General features: G+C 41.5%; 1 protein-coding gene across 6 annotated transcripts in view; it reads left to right on the forward strand.

Annotated features, from left to right (window-relative positions):
• The window catches only part of DIP-lambda (Dpr-interacting protein lambda), a 442761-nt gene that overhangs the window by 73934 nt on the left and 344545 nt on the right, over window positions 1-24282 (forward strand). The window lies entirely within an intron of this gene.

The raw sequence follows: 24282 nt of genomic DNA on the forward strand, positions 1-24282 counted from the left end.
ATTGAAATTTGGTAAGAATGCATAAACCTGTACCTGGAGTCTGTTGCCGCGGAGTTACAAAAAGTTAAAAAAGTTCCTCCTAAGCAAGTAATCGTTTTTATGGGGGCGACGACCAGTTTCCTTTTCCGCTGTCTTAATTTAGATAGCGGATTTTCGTCGTCAGAGTACTAGGCTTTAACGTTGATGCACTATGTACAGTACATATCAAGTGGAACTTGCGACACCAAGCACGTGCTTGTTCTGTTAGCAGTTAGTAGGCGCGAAGGAATATAAAAGAATGTGGGGAAACTACTACTGGCGTACTGCCGGATTGGTTGTAGGTTAAGATTGAAGTTTTTAGTTTTGGGAGGCTATCAACATTAGATATTATGGTGTACGTATCATTATAATTTACACAGAGGACTCTAAAGGGTTCATGCATTTCAAAGGAAGTTCTACAGTGGGGCAAAACTAATGGTAAAAAGGATCTAGTGTTTCTTATTGGTACGTGAAAATTAAGCTGACCCAGCAAGTCAGCACTTTCCACATCACCACGGATTAAGTTATGTAAGAATGTAATACCTAAGACGGTTATAAGATTAGATAAAGAGAGTAAGTTAAATAGTAAGAGTCTAATAGAATAAGACAGTAACCTCTGGTTTGCATTCCAGTTTAAGCCGCGTAAAGCGAAAAGTAAGAAGTTCTTTTGAACCGATTCTATGCGTTTACTGTGGACGCCGTACTGAGGGCTACCAACGCAGGATCCATATTCTAAGATGGGACGAACAAGTGAAGTATATAAAGATTTTGTAACTTAGGGGTCATTGAATTCCTTCGACCATCGTTAAATGAAACCAAGCACACCCCTGGCTTTATTCACCATGCACGAAATATGATCGATAAAGTCGAGTATAGGATCCAGACGGACACCTAAATCTTCAACTATATTAATTTTTTCCAAAGAACAGCAGTTTAGCGTATAAGTTGCAGGCTTAGGAACGACACGGGAGAATGTCATTAGCTTGCATTTAGAGCTATTAAGGTTTATTAAGTTCACGCGGCACCATTTTTGAAAATTGTTAAGATCTGTCTGTAAGTCTGATTGGCAAGTAGCGTCATTATATTGCACACAAAGCTTGACGTCATCAGCGTACATAAGCACTCTGGAGTTGGTCAAAACTTCGGGCAGATCGTTGATAAATAATGTAAACAATAGGGGACCCAAATGACTCCCTTGCGGGACACCAGATGTAACCCTAAGAACATTAGATAGTTTATTTTCGAAAAGGACCTTATGCGTCCTGCCATTTAGATAACATGAGATCCAATTAAGAAGATCAGTCGGAAATCGCATTAAATCGAGTTTCCGAACAAGAAAAGAATGGTTAACAGAGTCAAATGCTTTACTGAAATCAGTATAGATTACATCTGTCTGAAAGTTATTTCGGTAGCCCTTTATAATAAAGGAAGTGAGCTCCAACAGATTAGTTGTAATTGATCTTCGGCTAATAAAACCATGTTGACATGGAGAAATAATTGACCTACACAGGTGCTGCAGATGAGGAGTAATAACATTTTCGAACAGTTTAGGGATGGCCGACAACTTAGAGATACCTCTGTAATTGTTGGCATCCAATTTGCTACCTTTTTTGTGGAGAGGAATAACGAATGATTCCTTCCAAATAAGGAGAAAGTGGGAGGTTTCTAAGGATAAGGTAAACAATTTTAGAAGTGGATTGCACAGGGTTTCGGCACAATTCCTAAGCACACAGCCTGGTATTCCGTCGGGACCTGGTAAAAAAACTGGCTTAATACGATGAAGATCTATACGAAGAGAGCTTTCGTTTAAGGTAGGACTGAAGATTTGGTTCGATTTGGGGATGATGTAAGAATAAGCCAGATTTGGGTCTATTAAGGGGGTCTTCTCATTGGGCAACTTTTTTTTTTCGATTTTTTTTTTTTTGCATTTATTTATAGCTTGGGATGGTGTGTATATGTCCCCAAATACTTTAGAAGATACAGCCTTTTTTGTGAAGCAAGTTCTTCGCAAAATGAGCTTTTTTCAAACTTCAAACGCGTTTATCTCGAAACCACGTTTTTCGAACTGGCGGCCATGATATCTCCAGTTCAACTGAACCGATTTTCATGAAACAAAGTGGAGTCGACGCAGAATTGACACCATTCTCGGGTGACGGAACAGATTTTTTTTTTAATTTTTTTTTCTATTTTTTTTTTACACTAAACTACAAAAAAAAACCCGAAATCGAAATTTTTTTTTTGAATGGCCGCCATTTTGTTTAAAAAAATTTAAAAAAAAATCTGTTCCGTCACCCGAAAATGACATCAATTCTGATTATAACCCCGTTTTTATTTTTCATTTCGGACGCTCTGGAGACCCTGAATCGTGGCCGCCAGGACGACACCTTTTTTTTCGACCACCAAGTTTGAAGTCTCATTACTCTTTGAACAACCCTCGTATCGAGGCAAGAACAACTTTTTTAGTTACTTTGAACATTTTTGAATTCAATAAATAAAAAATGTTTTCAATTATTCTTTGCGTTTTCAAATAAGAATTTTTTTAAAAAGGGTCCAAAAAACGGCTTTTGAATGAGAAGACCCCCTTAAGTTGGAGTAAGTGGTTTCAAAAAACTGAGCAAAAATATTGGTTGTAATCAATTATGAAATTATTCAGCCGTACGAAATCCGTCTTGCTAAAGCAGAAGACTTCTTGGGCTGGACAGTCAGGTTTTTTGCGTGAAACAGTCCCCATTTCGATAGTCACATCGAAAGTGGGATGATAGGGATCTTCGGGTTGCGTCAGGGGCGCCACCTTAGCTAAACTAACTCTTTCCGGATCTGAGACAAAACAAAGAACAAGCTAAAGCTCTAAAGAATTTCGTACATGGTTGACTTGGGACAGCGAAATGTCAAACAAGCCAGCAATAAAATCATGATGTGTTGTGGTAAGAAGTGTATTAGTGGAATTATCTAGGGACCAAATAGCCCCTGGGATGTTCAAATCACCAAAACTACTAAATGGTCCCTATCCGAAAGTCTTTTGGAGACCAACTGAATAGCGGAAAGATGGTTCCAATAAATGGAGGAATGTAGGAACATGTACCGAAAATGGAACTACCATTAACTGATAGCTTCACGCAAAGGAATTCAACATCGTTGGATTCCTCGAAAGTTATTAATTCGGACGTGAGAGTGGAGTCGACCGCCCCACGTCTGATAGGCCGATCTAGCAGGTATACTGTGAACGCAGCTGAAAAAACTTCGGAGCTCAGAATCTCCGGCTTTAGCCAGGTTTCTGTGAACACAATAACTTGGGAAGCAAATGTGACGCTGTCAGAATACAATTTAGGAAGCTTACTGCGTAAGCCTCTTGCATTCTGATAGGAAATACCAAGGGAGTTGGTTAGTTTTTTGGGACGGAATTAACAGACGTAGAAGGCGCATTGGGCAAATCTGGCCTAGGAAGAGTATTTCCTACAGGCCGCTTTTTCTTTTCCTTACCTTCGAACTCTTTGACAACCACATGCTGTGGCCAGGTTTGGGCAGAGCATAGAGTGCCAAAGACTTCGTCAGCAACATGTTCCTAGGATAAGAAAATTAAAATTTTTTAATCCTAGTACAGGAAAGCTTATAGAGTAATATAAGTAGGGTAAGATGGGGTAAAGCCGACCTAGTAAATGGTTTTGGCTATAAAATGCTTATTTTACATCGGATCAAGTCGTTATATATACCAAATTAAAGTTTAGACTTTTGCGCAACTTTCTATGAATAGCATTTTATTCATACCTTTGAAAAGTTTTGAGATACAAGCGTTTTACGAAAAAGTTAATTTTTGCTTTGTTCAAAAATGATGGGGTAAACCCGACCGCCTATGTTTTTGGTTGATTTAGTACAGATATAACCTAAATATAGGTTTTGCAATGATAAATCAATCAATGTAATGTTATATAATGGTAATAGAAGATAATAAAATTAAAAAAATGAAAATAGCACAATCATTAATAAGTATCATCTGATTCGCTGCTCAAATAGCTTGCTGGCGTTTTTTGTTCGAGTTGAACGTCTGGTTGGCTGCGATGTTGATGGTTTTGGGGTGATTTTTGTTTTTTTTGGCTTTTTTTGCGGTAGGATTTACCCCACTATTTAGAGGTCGGATTTGCCCCACCACGTAATTTTTCATAAAACGCAATTAAAAGAGAAATTATGAAAAAAAAATGAAACAAACTTATATGCACTTTGTAGGACTTTCTTCAAAGAATCTAAATCCACTTACCTTTTCATGCGATAACTTTGACAAAAAGAAATATCCCGCAGTTAATTATGCACAAAAATGAAAGTCAAAATTGTGAAAACAAACTTGTTGTCGTTTGACCATCTCAGTGTCGGATTCATCACATTTCCCGCATTTGTCGTTGTCGGTAATACCCAGCTTGACTGCATGTGCAGCAGACAGGCAGTGACCTGTAAGAATACCCACTAACATTCTGCAGTCCTTCCGCGGAAGATGCAGCACGTTGAGGGTGAGTTTCTCGTTGTGTTCTTTGCACATGATATTTGATATTCTGCAGGTTGCGGAATTACTCCTCCACCTGCTGTTTGCGCTTGCGTCAGCCCGTCTCTCTAGCTCGCTTTGGAGCGTTCTTAGGGAGATAGGGACGTTTTCTGTTCTTTCACTCGCCAGTCCAACACCTTCCTTTGCAAGTCCGTCCGCGGTTTCGTTACCGTCTATGCCTTGGTGGCTGGGAACCCAGTAGATCCTCACTGACTTAGTCGTGCTTAGGCTATCTAGTGACTCCCTGCTTGCCAGTACATTTTTGGAACTGACTGATGATTGCATGGATCTTATCGCCGCTTGACTGTCTACGAACAAATTGACCGCCTCATGTGGACGGTTTATGCTCTGCGCAAGCTCTGCTGCTTTCCTGATGGCGAATACTTCCGCCTGGAATATACTGCAGTAGCTTGGTAGCTTATACGACAGCCTCATTTCAGGGTCTGAACAGTATATGCCCGCTCCAACTCCTCCTTCCATCTTGGAGCCGTCGGTGTATATGTTGAGGTATTGAGCATGGTCCTGGCCTGACTTCCAGTCATTTGGTCCCACGAATACTGTTGTGTTTACATCCGGGCACGTTCTGGGCACTATGTAGTCAGATGTACTGCTCATGTCTCGACCAATAAAACTGTGCCCGAAACCTTGTAGCGACCAGTTTCCTGATGCAACCAGACGTTGTGCCGCCTTTCCTGCTGTCAGTTGCGCTTGGATATCTAGGGGATATATACCGATTATGGTTTCGAGTGCTTTGGTGGGGGTTGACCTCAGCGCCCCTGATATGCAGAGCAGTGCCTGCCGCTGGGTTCTCTCCATACAGCAGAGTCGGACGCACCACCGACATGTAGACCCAATGCATTAGAGCGGGTGAGAGTCCCCATGTGCTGCTAAGCATCTTCTTGGATGCATATAGCGCTATGGTGGCCTTTTTTACCCTCTCTACTATCGACAATCTACGGAAGCTCCTAGAAGCTTCATATATAGATGAAGGACTTTCAGCTGAACGTGCTGATAAGTTCAGTACAAAGGAAGCCATCACCACAATGGTCAAAAATTGTGAGCATGGCAGACTAAAGACAATATTGGAAGCATGCAGAATCTCAGCAGGTTTCCTATTTGTGACAGAGTGAAAAGACTTATTATAATCTATGGTCGCCTAAAGGATTAATTCATTAATATCGTCTTTTTTCCTTTCCAATTTAAGACACCTGGCAATCTCTATGAGGTTACAGGGCAACCTTTCCACCTGACCATTCGACGTACTGTGTACAAGTATGGCATTTGCTTTATCAATATCATACTGATTATTTAGCATGGATCGTATCGTTTCGGAGTTGTACGATGCCTCGTTATCGCAATATATTGATTTCACGTTAGGGAAAACGTTCACTAGCTGAAGGATCGGTATCTTTACATCCAATATAGCAAGTGATGCTACTGGCTGAATCACCGCAAACTTGCTAAATTTTTCAACATCCGTGAGGAAGTACTGTTGAAAAGTACTGTTGAAAAGTACTGTCTCTCCTACCCGAGTTGGTATTGGGGTACATCCTAATTACTTCTCTAATGGGTGCCTATTATATTTTGCATTTTGACGAACCCTGCAGCTAAAAACGATTTCGGCTGCCATTTTACCCTTTATTGGGAAATAATAGTTAAGTAGCACTTGTTTAATGCAGCTGTATGAGCCTTCCTATAGTCAAGTACGACATCAACCGTAACTTTATATTCTTTTTTACATCTTCACTCCCATTCGAACTAAACATTATAAACTTACATAATTATAAGCCTTATTAAATAAAATAATAAATAAACTGGAAATAAAATACATGATTGGCGCAGTCGGCAAAAGTGATAAAACTAATCGACCATTGACTATAAAATGTCTTGGGAAGATCATATAAAGCTGTTTTTCCATAAACATACAAAGTGCGGTTAAATTGGCCAGTAATATTTAAGTCTTACTGAGCCTCACTATAAGCCCCACATATTTTTGCAAAACCACAATTGCACATTAATACACCAAGCCAGCCACCATCAAAACGGAAAAATCTGCATTAACGATGCTGGAAATATCAACGGAGAACAGTAATAGTTGGTGACTATATCAGCTCAAAACTGGAGGCCGACTAGAGGCATGCCTCGGAGAAGTGGCTGTGACCAAAAATTTGAAACCAAGATGTCTACAATTTGGGACCTTCTAGCTGAGCTGTTTGACCTTAGAGTAAGATGCCAAATTCCGCAAATATCGTATTAATTAAAAATAACAACCCTGCCGAGTGGATAGCTGTAAAACACATCTTACAATCAAACTTTAATATAGCCGAAAGTTTAGAAATTATAGAAAATAAAATAAAAACATCAGAATTAAGAAATAATATCAATGATTTGTACGAATATCTCACAAACCAGTTAACTAAGTTAAATTTAAAATCTCAAATTGAAGAAAATAAGTGGTACACAAGTGATACAAACGAATATATGGTTTTAAAAATGTTTATCGCTAAGCTACCTAACGAGCCAAAATTAATTCTTCAAGCTAGAAACCCGAAAACACTTCTTAAAGCTAAGGAAATGTTAATTGAAACAGATTATATCTTTAACAAGAGAGGAAGCTAACTTCGGCACGCCGAAGTTTGTATACCCTTGCAGATATTATTTCATTACATTTTACCTATACTTATTATGTTTACAGTTTGACAGTTACAGTTTTGCATTCCCAGCTTTACATTTTGTATTCATCTACCGATCGGTTTATATGGCAGCTATATGATATAGTTGTCCGATTTTTTTGAAATTTATACCAAAATTCTAGAATAACAAAATAAACTGATATCCTGGAGTAGATGAAAATACGTTGAAAAACAACGAATCTAAAAATTTTTTTCTATTAATTTCCCGATCGTTCCTATGGCAGCTATATGATATAGTCGTCCGATTTTCATAAAATTTTAAACAAAATTCAGAAAAAATATAAAATGGTCATACATAAAAAATGGTGCAAAAATGTTGAAAAACAGCAAAGTTATCATTTTTTTTCTACAAATATATCGAACATTTGTATGGCAGCTATATGATATAGTCGTCCGATCCGGCCCGTTCCGACATATATAGCAGTGAGAGCATATAGAAGACTATATGCAAAGTTTCATTCAGATAGCTTTAAAACTGAGGGACTAGTTTGCGTAGAAACGGACAGACGGACATGGCTAGATCGACTCGGCTGTTGATGCTGATCAAGAATATATATACTTTATAGGGTCGGAAACGTCTCCTTCACAGCGTTGCAAACTTCTGACTGAAATTATAATACCCTGCAAGGGTATAAAAACTATAATTTACGACTGTACGAGTATACTAATAATAATAAATAATAAAGCATACCGACAATCAACGACCTTCCAGTATATTCAACAATTTATAGAGTTGCTGAAGCGCAAAAAAAGAGGTAGATAGACAAATACATGAGATGTTGGAATCCGGGGTTATAGTAATGTCAAGGTGCCCTTATAATGCTCCTACTTGGATTGTTCCCAAAAAAGGAACTTCAGAAACCGATACTTGGCGAGTAGTTATGGATTTTAGAAATCTTAACGCCAATAGAATAGAGGATAAGTTCCCAATACCAAATATGGAGGACCTATTTTCAAAGCTAGGTAAAACACAATATTCTACGACTTTGGACTTAGCTAAGGGATTTCACCAGATCCTGATTAAGCCTGAGGACCGTCACAAGACAGCGTTTTCTACAACTACTAGCCACTTTGAATTTACGAGAGTGCCATTCGGCTTGAAAAACGCCCCAGCAGCCTTTCAACGGATGATGAATGAAGTTCTTCACGACTACATTAATACGATATGTGTTGTATATCGTGACGATATACTTATATTTTTGACTTCGCTAGATGAACATATTGACTCTATTGCCAAGATACTTAAAGGATTATCTCAGTTTAATATGAAAGAACAAAGTCATAAATGTCATTTTTTAAAACGTCAATCGGAGTATTTAGGCTATATTATTTCAGCCGAAGGTATCAGGCCTAACCCTGAAAAAATTGCCATTATTAAAAAAAAAAAGTAAATCCTACCAAAGACAATAGAGTCTATAAGATAAGTAACGCCATACGATTTTTTGCACTCGATTTTTCGTGCTGGCTTTTGAACTGGCTCCAGGCTCTCTTAAATTTTGTTCAAAAGCCAGCGAAGAGAGCGCTCTAGAGCCAGCCGTTCTCTTGTACGCATTCAGCGACGCAGCCGGGTGTTTGTGTGCAAACGGACCTCAAGAAGGGCAATTTCGCTATTACATTTATTTTTTATTTTAACATCTCTTTAATTTTATATACTAATTGATTTATAAATGAATTTTTTATAATGTATGAATCATAATAATATATTAGGTTAGACCGGACGCCCTTCGAGGGGCCACACATAAGCCAATATGGCCCATAGCTATCCGGGAAAACTCCTGGATGGACCTAGAGACTGTTTATGCGGGTTTCGAGATCCTTGAATATCAGGGTGTTTTTTGCAAAGGCAAGGAGTTCGCCTGGCTTCCTCCTGGAGGCATTTTCTAGCGATGCCAGAACTGGAGAGCCTAGATATCTCATTCTTGCCCTCGTTAGGGCCGGACATTTGCAAATGAGATGCTTCAAGGTTTCGATTGCCTCGGATTCATCACATTTCCCGCATTTGTCGTTGTCGGTAATACCCAGCTTGACTGCATGTGCAACAGACAGCAGTGACCTGTTAGAATACCCACTAACATTCTGCAGTCCTTCCGTGGAAGATGCAGCACGTAGTGGGTGAGTTTCTCGTTGTGCTCTTTGCACATGATTTTTGCTTTTTGCGCTTGCGTCAGCCCGTCTTTCTAGCTCGCTTTGGAGCGTTCTTAGGGAGATAGGGACGTTTTCTGTTCTTTCACTCGCCAGTCCGACGCTTTCCTTTGCAAGTTCGTCCGCGGTTTCGTTACCGTCTATGCCTTGGTGGCTGGGAGCCCAGTAGATCCTCACTGACTTAGTCATGCTCAGGCTATCTAGTGACTCCCTGCTTGCCAGTACATTTTTGGAACTGACCGCTGATGATTGCATGGATCTTATCGCCGCTTGACTGTCTACGAACAAATTGACCGCCTCATGTGGATTGCTTATGCTCTGCGCAAGCTCTGCTGCTTTCCTGATGGCGAATACTTCCGCCTGGAATATACTTCAGTAGCTTGGTAGCTTATACGACAGCCTCATTTCAGGGGATATATACCGATTATGGTTTCGAGTGCTTTGGTGGGGGTTGACCTCAGCGCCCTTGATATGCAGAGCAGTGCCTGCCGCTGGGTTCTCTCCATAAGCTTATTATACGTTTTCTTCTCCATGGCTTGCCACCACACTAAGACTCCATACAGCAGAGTCGGACGCACCACCGATATGTAGACCCAATGCATTAGAGCGGGTGAGAGGCCCCATGTGCTTTTAAGCATCTTCTTGGATGCATATAGCGCTATGGTGGCCTTTTTTATCCTCTCTTCTACATTGGCTCTTCACGTCGGCTTGTTGTCAAGTACAATGCCGAGGTATTTGACTTGTGTTTTAGGGGTCAGCCTGGTTTTGTTAATTTTCGGGGGGATCCATTGCGGCACCTTGTATCTCTTGGTGAAGAGAATAAGGTCGTCTTATCCGCATTGATATCGAGTCCTATCGAGTCTCCCTACATCGTTCCTGATGTTTAGGTCCAGCAGCTTTTCCAGAGTTTTAAGTAGGAATGAGCTGAGGCTTATCGGTCTGTAATCCTTGGGGCTCATGTGGCTGCACTTTCCAGCTTTGGGCAGGAAGACAATCCGAGAGGTCCTCCATTGGATAGGGATATAGCCCGTGCTTAAACAAGCTGTATATATTGCGTAGAGCCATGGGGTGATCACTTCCTTGGTCGCCTGCAGCATGGCTGGGAATATTCCATCTAGTCCTGGTGCTTTATCCTCGCAAAGGAATCTATAGCCCAGTGGATTCTACTAGAGGATATTAGATCTTTTGGGAGATGCTCTTCTCCAGTTGCTAGGTCCTGGTGCTTATTTGCATCGGGTACCTCAGTGCATCCTGGAAAATGCGCATGCATTAGTGCTGTTAGTGCCTCTTCGCTGCCCTCAGTCCACTGTCCGTCGTCGCGTTTGAGCTGACTCTGTATGGTTGGCTGCTTCGATAGCAGCTTCCGAAGTCTAGCCGTTTCCGGGGCAGTCTCTATATTAGAGCAGAAGTTTCTCCATGAGTTTCTCTGCGCCTTGCGTATTTCCTTTTCGTAGTCCCTAAGTAGGACTTTGTATTCCTGATTGATGATGTCATTTTTCGCCTGCTTGGCGATTTTGAAGAATTCTTTGAGTTTGTTGCGTCGGAGAGAAAGGTCCTTATTCCACCACGGTGGCCTGGTCCTCTTTCTCGTGTCTGATGTAGGGCATGATGCGTGGTACGCATTCAGCAGTTCTTTGGAGAGGGTCTCTAGGGACTTTTCTATGACTTCCGCGGATTCTACTATGCCCGGAGAGATCGCGAGCCGTGTCGCGATAGTCTCCTTGAACTTTCCCCAGTTTGTATTCTGGGGGTTCCTGAAGACGGATTGTTTTGGAGAGTGTTCGAATGCGTATTGGAACCGTATGTACTTATGATCTGAGAAGGATGGTCTCTCAAGGACTCTCCATTCTGATACCAAAGTACCTTGTCCCCTTACAAGAGTAAGATCTATCATACGCAGTGGTGCGCGTTGGCGTCTGCACCCACGAGCAGTTGCTGGTCCTTCGGGCTGGCTTCTACCAAGCTCATGAGTTCTTCTGGTGGGGCCATCCTGTCGTGTGCCATGTACCAGGAAGCTACCAAAAGGCGCTTTTTCCGCATCACCACGGTCACCCTTCCGTACAAGTACGGCAGTTCCATTCCTGCTTACCGTTGGTTGATGGAGCAAATTGTAATTTGCGGACTTCAGTCCTGCTGTGGCATTGCCTGAGGATCGCCCTATGGCTCCTGGACCAAAGCTATGTTGGCGGATCCTTGCTCCATGGCTATGAGGAGTTCCGCCGACGCGACCTTGCTCTTATGGAGGTTGAGCTGCAGCACCCTGAGTGTCATGGGTACTGGCCTCACCTCCAAACGACGGGTTGACTACTACGGTCAGGTCACCGTCCTCTCCATCGTCGGACTCATCCAGCGTCATTTCCCGGTCGGCATCCACGATGGTTTCCAGACCTAGGTCCTTCTCCACCACATCTGCCTTCAGGGTGTGAGCAACCTTATCCCCGGGGTGTCGCTTTTTGAGGCGCAGGTATACGCTACCCATGCCCCACGCCATCTTCCCGTATCTGGGATAAAGGATGTCCTCTGCCTCCTTGTTTATCTGCACTTTGCCCCGCCCCCTCCTTGGGTAATGGGGCCGCAGAAGCTTCCAGTCCGAGGTTGGGATATCCGGGTTCTGACGCTGCAGCAGCTTCAGCGCCCGGTCCGCTTGGATTGCGATGGGGAAGAGTACCTTCGCTTTTGGAGTGGATGGGATTAGCTCCCGGTCCACCACCTCTAGCTTGGCTCCCTCCCACAGCGCCTCCAACTGGCAGACCGCTTGCGTCAGCCACTTTCTCGTCGGGTCATCCATGCACTTTAGGATTTCGACCCCATTTAGCCATCCAGCGCCATCGAAGGTGGGCATGGGAGCTTCGGGATCATCCTCTATCCGTGCGTACAATGACTCAACGAGCCGCGCATGCACCATTTTCCACTGCGCCTCGGTCATTTTGCCGGCTTCATCGCTTCTGTCAATGAGGACCACGATCAGGTGTCGTTTGGTCACCTCACTGACTTTTGCGGTTTTTTTGGGCTTTTTCGCCATTTGAGGAGGGCCTGCCTCTTTAGGCCCGCGTTGCCGCTTGCTCCCCGGTGCGTCCATAGAGGCGCTTTCGGTTGAGCGTTGCCTTTTGTTGCCAAGCGTCGTCTTCACCTTGTTGGCGAATCCGCGAGTCGAACTCATATGGGGGAGTTTGGCGATGTGAAGCCTCCCCTCAGCGATTTTCTCCTCAGCCCAGGTAAGCATTGCCTTCTCCTCTGGGGATTGGGCGGCTTTTTCCTGGAGCCGATCCTGGATTCGGAGGTCAGCCTTGTACAGCGCCTTGGCCGTCCCTGCGCTGGGAGCTGGTGCCTGGTTTCGGTGAGTGGAGAAGCTGCACGCTCTCAAGATCCGAGTCTGTATCGACTATGGCACGTGAGCGGCTCAACTTCCCCTGCGTAGTTTTTTCGGCAGTAGCGTTGCAACTGACATGACCTGCTCCCGTCACATCAGAGGTGTAACCGCTGGCGACACGCATAGAGGATTGCTCCCCCCCGTGCCCGCCGGTGGTAGCGTTCACGCCTTCCACCGGCGTTTGGGCTGACGTCCCAGCCCTGGTTTCATCCTTTAAATCCTCCTTCCGCCAGGCACCTCCACCCATGGCTAACGGCTCACTTCCTTAGGCTTTTAGGGCAGAAGGAGTTGAACCGTGGCCTTTGCTAGACACTGTATTATCGCGGACGGGGCAAGCAGCAATGCATTACCCGTGTCCGGGCTTATATAGTGCCCATTGCCCAGCCGGCACCCTCGGGGAGGGTTCAGATGGAGGATTTTTGCCAGGCCTAGATTTGAGGTATGTATCAACAGAAAACATGATGGCAGATGTGTTAACTATGAATTTGAGTAAAGGTAAGCACGTGAAATGTATTAATATGATGGGTTTGCTGTAATTAATGTACTTTAGTTATCCTGTAAAATAACAAACAGCGTTTATAAGGAGTGTTAGAAATATATGGCAACGCCGTCTGTCAGCCGATTCCGATTGTTGCCTGCGAGCAACTGCATATCGTGAAGTATCGATAAGATCTGAGTTAGGGTGGTCGAGATATTTAAAAATATCGTATTGATGATACTTTTTATTGAAACAAAATATCAAAATGATATTTGATATATCAGAAAAAAATATCGATATATCAAATATATTTGATATTTTTGTTTTATTTTATTTTTTTTTTTTAATTTCAACCTGCATAAGCAATAACCACTAAACATTAACCCACATACGATCTTAAATTATATTTTAATAAATAAAAGAAAACAATATTTATTTTTACTTTCTTTTGCTTTTATTTATATTAAAATCAAATCAGAACAAAAATGTATCTTATATAAAAGATAACAAAAACATGCTGAAATAATAATTGTAAGAGTTACCGCGTGTAGTTACCGGAGACCGAAATAATGGACCAACGTCTATTCAGGTTAGTCATTTAATGTAGTGAATCAAGTAAAGCTTAGAACTATTACAGAAGGGTAATGTGAAAAAGCTCTATCAGCTGTTATACTAGTTGATATAAAGCTAAACATGGCAATGTTCCAACAAACTCCGGCTCAACTCGGATGTATAACTTCAAAAATACAAATTCATTAATTTACAGAATTTTAAGTGCTTCTCTTTAGATAAGGCCTTCGTAAATACATCTGCAACGTTATCCGATGTAGGAACATAATCAATCGTGATCTCCTTATTTTCGACTTGTTCTCGGACGTAGTGGAATCGAATATCGATGTGTTTACTTCGCTTATGCACCATTGGATTGCTAGCAATGGCAATCGCCGCTTGGTTGTCGGACCTCAAAGTAGTTGCTTCTCTGACAAGATCCAGAAAACCCATTTCCTTCAGAAGACTTCGTTGAAAGGCAATCTCTTTAGTCCCCTGACACATAGCAATGTACTCGGCCTCCATCGAGCTAAGGGCCACGACGCTCTGCTTTTTAGCTTCCCAAGCCACTGGGGCTCCTGCTACCATGAGTATGTAGCCGCTGTATGACTTACGATCAGCTGATTTTGATCCCCAGTCCGCATCTGTATAACAAACAAGATTTTTAAAATTATTACGATATTTAGTTATACCTTTTGGAACGCCTTGCAAATATCGTAGTACTCGTTTTGCAGCTATAACTTGTTCCTTATGCGGGTGGTTATTGTACTGTGACAACTTCGATACTGTGTGAGTAATGTCTGGCCTCGATACCATAGACAAATAGTTTAGAGCTCCAATTAACGACTGATATTCGGTAATATTTTGTTTCTGGCTGCAATTCTCGTCCGTGCATTTATCCAATGTAGTTCCCATCGCAAACGGTGTGGGTGCCGCCTTACACTGGTCCATCTGCCATTCTGCTAACAAATTCTGGGTATACCGATGCTGGTGAATAGATATATCTCCACGCAATCCGTCTCGCTCAATTTCCAATCCCAAATAATAACTTATGGGTCCTCGATCAACTGCCTCAATATGCTCGTTTAATTTCTTAATAATCGCCGATATTCTGCTATGGTTTGAACATGCCACTAGCATATCGTCAACATATAGGGCAATTATATTGATATCGCCATCCGATTTCCGATCTATATATACGCAGCTATCTGTCGAGCACTGCTGATATCCAATATCCGCCAAAATCGTAGATATTTTTAAATTCCACTCGTATCCTGCCTGTTTAAGGCCATAGATCGATTTTTTCAGCTTACATATAGCATTCGGTCTTGCCTCATCGATGAATGCCTCCGGCTGTCGCATATATACGTCTTCTTGTAGACTTCCGTTTAAATACGCCGCCACGATATCAATGTGATTGACGTATAAACCAAACTTCGCTGTAATTGCGAGTATCATCCGAATAGTCGGGTATCTGACTACCGGTGCGTACGTATTCTTGTAATCAATGTTTCTCCTCTGACCGCAGCCTTGCGCTACGAGTCGAGCTTTATGCTTTTCAATACTTCCATCAGCATTTCGTTTTGTGGAAAAAACCCATTTACATCCCAAAACATTATGATTCTTACTTGGGTCCACTAGATCCCATGTTCCGTTTTTTAGAAGATTTTTATACTCGATACTCATTGCCTTTCGCCATTCGTTTCTGTACGTGCTCTCCAGTGCCTCTGACACTGTATTTGGATCAGCAATATTTACTTCTAATAAGTTTACCGTGGGTTCCACAACAAATACTATTCGTGGCCTGCCTGGCCTACCTGTGCGTAGGATTCTAGGACGTCCCCGTTTCCTCGGTCTTGGTGATGCGACATCATCTTCGCTCTCCTCCTCTAAATCCTGATCCTCCTCTTGATCTGCATCTTCCTGCAAAATGCCATCGTCCTGCGGAATGCCATCTTCCTGCGGAATGCCATCTTCCTGCGGAATTGCTTCTTCCTGCAGACTGCCATCCGGCGGACTCTCCATACTGATTCCTGCCGCGCCATCTGTAGATATGTCTCCATCGAAGAAATATCCTATTTCCTTGTCCGCTCTCTGCATTATTTCGACCAATGGAAAACGACTGCTCCAGGAAAATAACATCTCTGGACACAACGATACATCTTTTGTGGACATCGTAGAGCCTGCACGCCTTGGATTGCTCTGAGTATCCTACAAAAATAAGTTTTAGACCTTTTGTTTCAAACTTTCCTTTACCTGGCTTCTTGTTTAGGCTGATACTATCGCACCCAAACGTTCTGAAATGCCTGACACTTGGCTTCCGATTGAACCAACGTTCATATGGAGTCTTATCATCCAGCTTCTTGGTAATCGTCCGATTCCGTACATAAGTGGCCGTATTTATTGCCTCAGCCCACAAAAATTGTGGCTGAGTCGCCGCTTCCAGCATACACCTCGCCATCTCGACTAAAGTTCGGTTGGCCCTTTCAGCTACTCCGTTCTGCTGGGGTGTATAACTTGCAGTAGTTTGGTGTATAATTCCCTTATCTCGAAGAAATTCCCTAAACTCCGCATTAACGTACTCCAAACCGTTATCGCTACGCATACGTTTTACCTTGCCTCCAGTTTGCAGCTCCATCTGTGCCACAAAGGTCTTAAAAACATTTAACGCCTCCGACTTCCTTCGCAAAAAATATGTCCAAACATATCTTGTATAATCGTCGATAAACGTTATTACATAGATCGCACCAGATATAGAAGCCAGACGCATGGGGTCGCAAATATCCGTATGTATTAGTTCCAGTTTGCTCTTTGTGTATATCCCATCGAACCGATCGAATGGTTTCCTCGTTATCTTACATGTTCCACATGTTACACAATCAAAATTTCTTGAACTTTTTAATTCCAATCCGCGAACTATACTCTTGCTTGAAATTTCTCGTAAATCTCTCTGGTTCAGGTGTCCAAATCTGCCGTGCCAAATTTCAAATTTTGACTTTTCCTCCGCCTGCACACTGTAAATCTTTTGTTTACATTTGCTCGACACTCTGGCCATGAAAATACCGGCATCCAACTTCGCCGTAAACAATTTCTCATTTTCGTCGTTAATAACACAAGCCATTTTATTTGTAAATTTTACTGAGTGACCATAACTAATTATTTTACCAACAGATAAAAAATTGTGGTTCAGTTCCGGAACAAATAATACTTCGCGTAGCAAGATGTCACTGCAAAATTGTGATTTTATTTTTACGTCTCCTACGCCTTGTGCCTTAACTTTATCGTCTGATGCCATTGTAATGCTATCATTACTCTCTCTTAGAGTTTCGAAATATGATCTCTCTCTGCACATATGAGATGAAGCTCCACTGTCCAAAATCCAACTGTTGTCGCCAGTTCCCGATTTTCCAATATACGCACTCATTGCTGCGTTTGCCTCTCTCTCTTTTTTGCATTGAGCTTTTATGTGACCACGTTTACCGCATGCAAAACACTTTATCTTTTGCCTTCGATCGTAATCCGTTGTCTTCTTTGCGCCCTTCGCCGAAAACACTTGCTCAGTTCCGCTAGGATTTCCAGTCTCTCTATCATCTCTTCGTGATTCCTCTTCCAATATTTTGACCATCAGCTGACTTAGGGTAGGTAGCTGATCTCTGCATTCCATTGCAACGACAAAATTTTCCATGTCGTCCGGCAAACTACATAGCAGTAAAATGGAGAGTAACTCGTCTGGAACTTTTACATCAATTTCGTTGAGATTCTGAGCGATCGAACAAAATTTGGTGACTTGCGGAGACATCCTATCAGTGCGTTTAATTTGAAACTTTATCAACTGCTTAAACAGACTGACTTTCCTGGCTGGTCCATGGGCAAAATATATCTCATGCAACTTTTGCCATGCTTCTTTTGCGGTTTTACAGGTTCTGATATGAATGAGCTCACTTGGCTTTACGCACATGATTATCGTCGCTAAAGCCTTCTCATCATTTCTCGGCCATAGCAATTGTTCTGTGGCGGTCATTGTGGGCTCCACACTTCCTATAACATACTTCCACATCTCGGAGGTAACCAGAAAACTTTTCATTTGAAGTGACCAACTCTCGTAGTTGTCGCCCGACAATTTTTCAATGTTCATCGATCCGTGAGACATTGTTCCGTTTCTTTGACTACGCTCTTTCTCTACCAAATTAAAAACACTACCGCAAATCAGGGTACCGTGCCGACGTACTTCTCGATTTAATTAGGTTCCTAGTTAACACGATCTGGGCCCATAACCTTTGTAAGAGTTACCGCGTGTAGTTACCGGAGACCGAAATAATGGACCAACGTCTATTCAGGTTAGAGTCATTTAATGTAGTGAATCAAGTAAAGCTTAGAACTATTACAGAAGGGTAATGTGAAAAAGCTCTATCAGCTGTTATACTAGTTGATATAAAGCTAAACATGGCAATGTTCCAACAAACTCCGGCTCAACTCGGATGTATAACTTCAAAAATACAAATTCATTAATTTACAGAATTTTAAGTGCTTCTCTTTAGATAAGGCCTTCGTAAATACATCTGCAACGTTATCCGATGTAGGAACATAATCAATCGTGATCTCCTTATTTTCGACTTGTTCTCGGACGTAGTGGAATCGAATATCGATGTGTTTACTTCGCTTATGCACCATTGGATTGCTAGCAATGGCAATCGCCGCTTGGTTGTCGGACCTCAAAGTAGTTGCTTCTCTGACAAGATCCAGAAAACCCATTTCCTTCAGAAGACTTCGTTGAAAGGCAATCTCTTTAGTCCCCTGACACATAGCAATGTACTCGGCCTCCATCGAGCTAAGGGCCACGACGCTCTGCTTTTTAGCTTCCCAAGCCACTGGGGCTCCTGCTACCATGAGTATGTAGCCGCTGTATGACTTACGATCAGCTGATTCTGATCCCCAGTCCGCATCTGTATAACAAACAAGATTTTTAAAATTATTACGATATTTAGTTATACCTTTTGGAACGCCTTGCAAATATCGTAGTACTCGTTTTGCAGCTATAACTTGTTCCTTATGCGGGTGGTTATTGTACTGTGACAACTTCGATACTGTGTGAGTAATGTCTGGCCTCGATACCATAGACAAATAGTTTAGAGCTCCAATTAACGACTGATATTCGGTAATATTTTGTTTCTGGCTGCAATTCTCGTCCGTGCATTTATCCAATGTAGTTCCCATCGCAAACGGTGTGGGTGCCGCCTTACACTGGTCCATCTGCCATTCTGCTAACAAATTCTGGGTATACCGATGCTGGTGAATAGATATATCTCCACGCAATCCGTCTCGCTCAATTTCCAATCCCAAATAATAACTTATGGGTCCTCGATCAACTGCCTCAATATGCTCGTTTAATTTCTTAATAATCGCCGATATTCTGCTATGGTTTGAACATGCCACTAGCATATCGTCAACATATAGGGCAATTATATTGATATCGCCATCCGATTTCCGATCTATATATACGCAGCTATCTGTCGAGCACTGCTGATATCCAATATCCGCCAAAATCGTAGATATTTTTAAATTCCACTCGTATCCTGCCTGTTTAAGGCCATAGATCGATTTTTTCAGCTTACATATAGCATTCGGTCTTGCCTCATCGATGAATGCCTCCGGCTGTCGCATATATACGTCTTCTTGTAGACTTCCGTTTAAATACGCCGCCACGATATCAATGTGATTGACGTATAAACCAAACTTCGCTGTAATTGCGAGTATCATCCGAATAGTCGGGTATCTGACTACCGGTGCGTACGTATTCTTGTAATCAATGTTTCTCCTCTGACCGCAGCCTTGCGCTACGAGTCGAGCTTTATGCTTTTCAATACTTCCATCAGCATTTCGTTTTGTGGAAAAAACCCATTTACATCCCAAAACATTATGATTCTTACTTGGGTCCACTAGATCCCATGTTCCGTTTTTTAGAAGATTTTTATACTCGATACTCATTGCCTTTCGCCATTCGTTTCTGTACGTGCTCTCCAGTGCCTCTGACACTGTATTTGGATCAGCAATATTTACTTCTAATAAGTTTACCGTGGGTTCCACAACAAATACTTTTCGTGGCCTGCCTGGCCTACCTGTGCGTAGGATTCTAGGACGTCCCCGTTTCCTCGGTCTTGGTGATGCGACATCATCTTCGCTCTCCTCCTCTAAATCCTGATCCTCCTCTTGATCTGCATCTTCCTGCAAAATGCCATCGTCCTGCGGAATGCCATCTTCCTGCGGAATGCCATCTTCCTGCGGAATTGCTTCTTCCTGCAGACTGCCATCCGGCGGACTCTCCATACTGATTCCTGCCGCGCCATCTGTAGATATGTCTCCATCGAAGAAATATCCTATTTCCTTGTCCGCTCTCTGCATTATTTCGACCAATGGAAAACGACTGCTCCAGGAAAATAACATCTCTGGACACAACGATACATCTTTTGTGGACATCGTAGAGCCTGCACGCCTTGGATTGCTCTGAGTATCCTACAAAAATAAGTTTTAGACCTTTTGTTTCAAACTTTCCTTTACCTGGCTTCTTGTTTAGGCTGATACTATCGCACCCAAACGTTCTGAAATGCCTGACACTTGGCTTCCGATTGAACCAACGTTCATATGGAGTCTTATCATCCAGCTTCTTGGTAATCGTCCGATTCCGTACATAAGTGGCCGTATTTATTGCCTCAGCCCACAAAAATTGTGGCTGAGTCGCCGCTTCCAGCATACACCTCGCCATCTCGACTAAAGTTCGGTTGGCCCTTTCAGCTACTCCGTTCTGCTGGGGTGTATAACTTGCAGTAGTTTGGTGTATAATTCCCTTATCTCGAAGAAATTCCCTAAACTCCGCATTAACGTACTCCAAACCGTTATCGCTACGCATACGTTTTACCTTGCCTCCAGTTTGCAGCTCCATCTGTGCCACAAAGGTCTTAAAAACATTTAACGCCTCCGACTTCCTTCGCAAAAAATATGTCCAAACATATCTTGTATAATCGTCGATAAACGTTATTACATAGATCGCACCAGATATAGAAGCCAGACGCATGGGGTCGCAAATATCCGTATGTATTAGTTCCAGTTTGCTCTTTGTGTATATCCCATCGAACCGATCGAATGGTTTCCTCGTTATCTTACATGTTCCACATGTTACACAATCAAAATTTCTTGAACTTTTTAATTCCAATCCGCGAACTATACTCTTGCTTGAAATTTCTCGTAAATCTCTCTGGTTCAGGTGTCCAAATCTGCCGTGCCAAATTTCAAATTTTGACTTTTCCTCCGCCTGCACACTGTAAATCTTTTGTTTACATTTGCTCGACACTCTGGCCATGAAAATACCGGCATCCAACTTCGCCGTAAACAATTTCTCATTTTCGTCGTTAATAACACAAGCCATTTTATTTGTAAATTTTACTGAGTGACCATAACTAATTATTTTACCAACAGATAAAAAATTGTGGTTCAGTTCCGGAACAAATAATACTTCGCGTAGCAAGATGTCACTGCAAAATTGTGATTTTATTTTTACGTCTCCTACGCCTTGTGCCTTAACTTTATCGTCTGATGCCATTGTAATGCTATCATTACTCTCTCTTAGAGTTTCGAAATATGATCTCTCTCTGCACATATGAGATGAAGCTCCACTGTCCAAAATCCAACTGTTGTCGCCAGTTCCCGATTTTCCAATATACGCACTCATTGCTGCGTTTGCCTCTCTCTCTTTTTTGCATTGAGCTTTTATGTGACCACGTTTACCGCATGCAAAACACTTTATCTTTTGCCTTCGATCGTAATCCGTTGTCTTCTTTGCGCCCTTCGCCGAAAACACTTGCTCAGTTCCGCTAGGATTTCCAGTCTCTCTATCATCTCTTCGTGATTCCTCTTCCAATATTTTGACCATCAGCTGACTTAGGGTAGGTAGCTGATCTCTGCATTCCATTGCAACGACAAAATTTTCCATGTCGTCCGGCAAACTACATAGCAGTAAAATGGAGAGTAACTCGTCTGGAACTTTTACATCAATTTCGTTGAGATTCTGAGCGATCGAACAAAATTTGGTGACTTGCGGAGACATCCTATCAGTGCGTTTAATTTGAAACTTTATCAACTGCTTAAACAGACTGACTTTCCTGGCTGGTCCATGGGCAAAATATATCTCATGCAACTTTTGCCATGCTTCTTTTGCGGTTTTACAGGTTCTGATATGAATGAGCTCACTTGGCTTTACGCACATGATTATCGTCGCTAAAGCCTTCTCATCATTTCTCGGCCATAGCAATTGTTCTGTGGCGGTCATTGTGGGCTCCACACTTCCTATAACATACTTCCACATCTCGGAGGTAACCAGAAAACTTTTCATTTGAAGTGACCAACTCTCGTAGTTGTCGCCCGACAATTTTTCAATGTTCATCGATCCGTGAGACATTGTTCCGTTTCTTTGACTACGCTCTTTCTCTACCAAATTAAAAACACTACCGCAAATCAGGGTACCGTGCCGACGTACTTCTCGATTTAATTAGGTTCCTAGTTAACACGATCTGGGCCCATAACCTTTGTAAGAGTTACCGCGTGTAGTTACCGGAGACCGAAATAATGGACCAACGTCTATTCAGGTTAGAGTCATTTAATGTAGTGAATCAAGTAAAGCTTAGAACTATTACAGAAGGGTAATATGAAAAAGCTCTATCAGCTGTTATACATTCTAGTTGATATAAAGCTAAACATGGCAATGTTCCAACAATAATAAAGCATACATTTTCAATATACCCTAATATATAATATCAGTCAGAAGTTTGCAACGCAGTGAAGGAGAAATTTCCGACCCTATAAAGTATATATATTCTTGATCAGCATCAACAGAATGAAACTTTGCAAAAAGTCTTCTATATACTCTCACTGCTATATACATATATCGAAACGGGCCGGATAGGACGACTATATCATATAGCTGCCATACAAATATTCGATACATTTTTAGAATTATAACTTAGCTGTTTTTCAACATTTTTGCATTATTTTTGAGATATGGCTATTTTATAATATTTCAGAATTTTGGTATAAGTTTTATGAAAATCTGACAACTATATCTTATAGCTGCCATAGGAACGATCGGGAAATTAATAGAAAATAAATTATAACATTGTTGTCTTTTAACGAATTTTCATCTACTCTGAGATATCTTCTTCTTCTTCTTTTATTATTTCAGAATTTTGGTATAAATTTTATGAAAATGGGACAACTATGTATATCATATATGTATTTGCCATAGAAACGATCGGTAGACGTAGAGAAAATGTAAAGCTGGGAATGCAAAACTGTAACTGTCAAACTGTAAACATAATAAGGTAAAATGTAATGAACTAATATCTGCAAGGGTATACAAATTCGGCGTGCCGAAGTTCGCTTCCTTTCTTGTTTTAGTTTCAGTTTCATTTTTTCCGCCGAACTAAGGCTTTAACAGTATCTTATATGAATGATAACAAAAACATGTTTTCTTTCCTTGTCCCAATGAAAAGTGTGACCGCTTAAAATATCAAAAAAATCTCAAACAAATTTCGATGATAAATGATAATTATAAAAAAAATATCACTATAACAATATTTCTTTTTTTTCGCAAAAAACATCGATATATTGATATTTTGATATATTTTCGACATCTCTAATCTGAGTTGATTCTGTTTGTAATTCCGCAGCGAGTAGACGCGTTTCTTAATTTTGTATTCTTAAACCCTAAAATAAAAAACTCACGTTTCCAATAACAGCTATATGATATAGACGAGCTATATGGCCAATTTTTTGTGGATATACTTAAAACATTTTTCTTGATTTTTGATATTAATTTCGTAACGATATATCAACTACAAGTATTTTTGGCCGCGTCTCCATACGAGCCCAACCACTGTGCTTAGCACAGTGTGCTATGTTAAGCACTCTTAAGGGGGTCTCTTTCATTCAAAACGCGTTTTTTTTTGACCCTATTTAAAAAAATTCTTATTTGAAAACGCAAAAAATAATTGAAAACTTTTTTTTATTTATTATATTACAAAGGTTCAAAGTAAATCAAAAATATTTTTGCCTCGATACGAGGGCTGTTCAAAAAGTCATGAGACTTCAAAGTTGGTGGTGAAAAAAAAAGGTGTCGTCCTGGCGGCCACGATTCCGGGTCTCCGGGGTTATAATCAGTATAGATGTCATTCTCGGGAGACAGTCGACAATAATTTTGTATAATGTAAAATGGCGGCCATTCAAAAAAAATTTCAATTTCGGCCTTTTTTTTTGTAGTTTAGTGTAATAGTCACCTACCCAAGCTATAAATAAATGCCAAAAAAATGAAATTATAATACCCTGCAAGGGTGGAACAAGAAAGGAAGCTAACTTCGGCACGCCGAAGCTTGTATACCCTTGCAGTTTGCAATTGGATCATTAAGAATCAAGTCATTCTGAATATTTTTACATATGTAGCTAATCATAATTGGGT

Source organism: Drosophila kikkawai, chromosome 2R, assembly GCF_030179895.1.
Source record: "Drosophila kikkawai strain 14028-0561.14 chromosome 2R, DkikHiC1v2, whole genome shotgun sequence".
NCBI lineage: Eukaryota > Metazoa > Arthropoda > Insecta > Diptera > Drosophilidae > Drosophila > Drosophila kikkawai.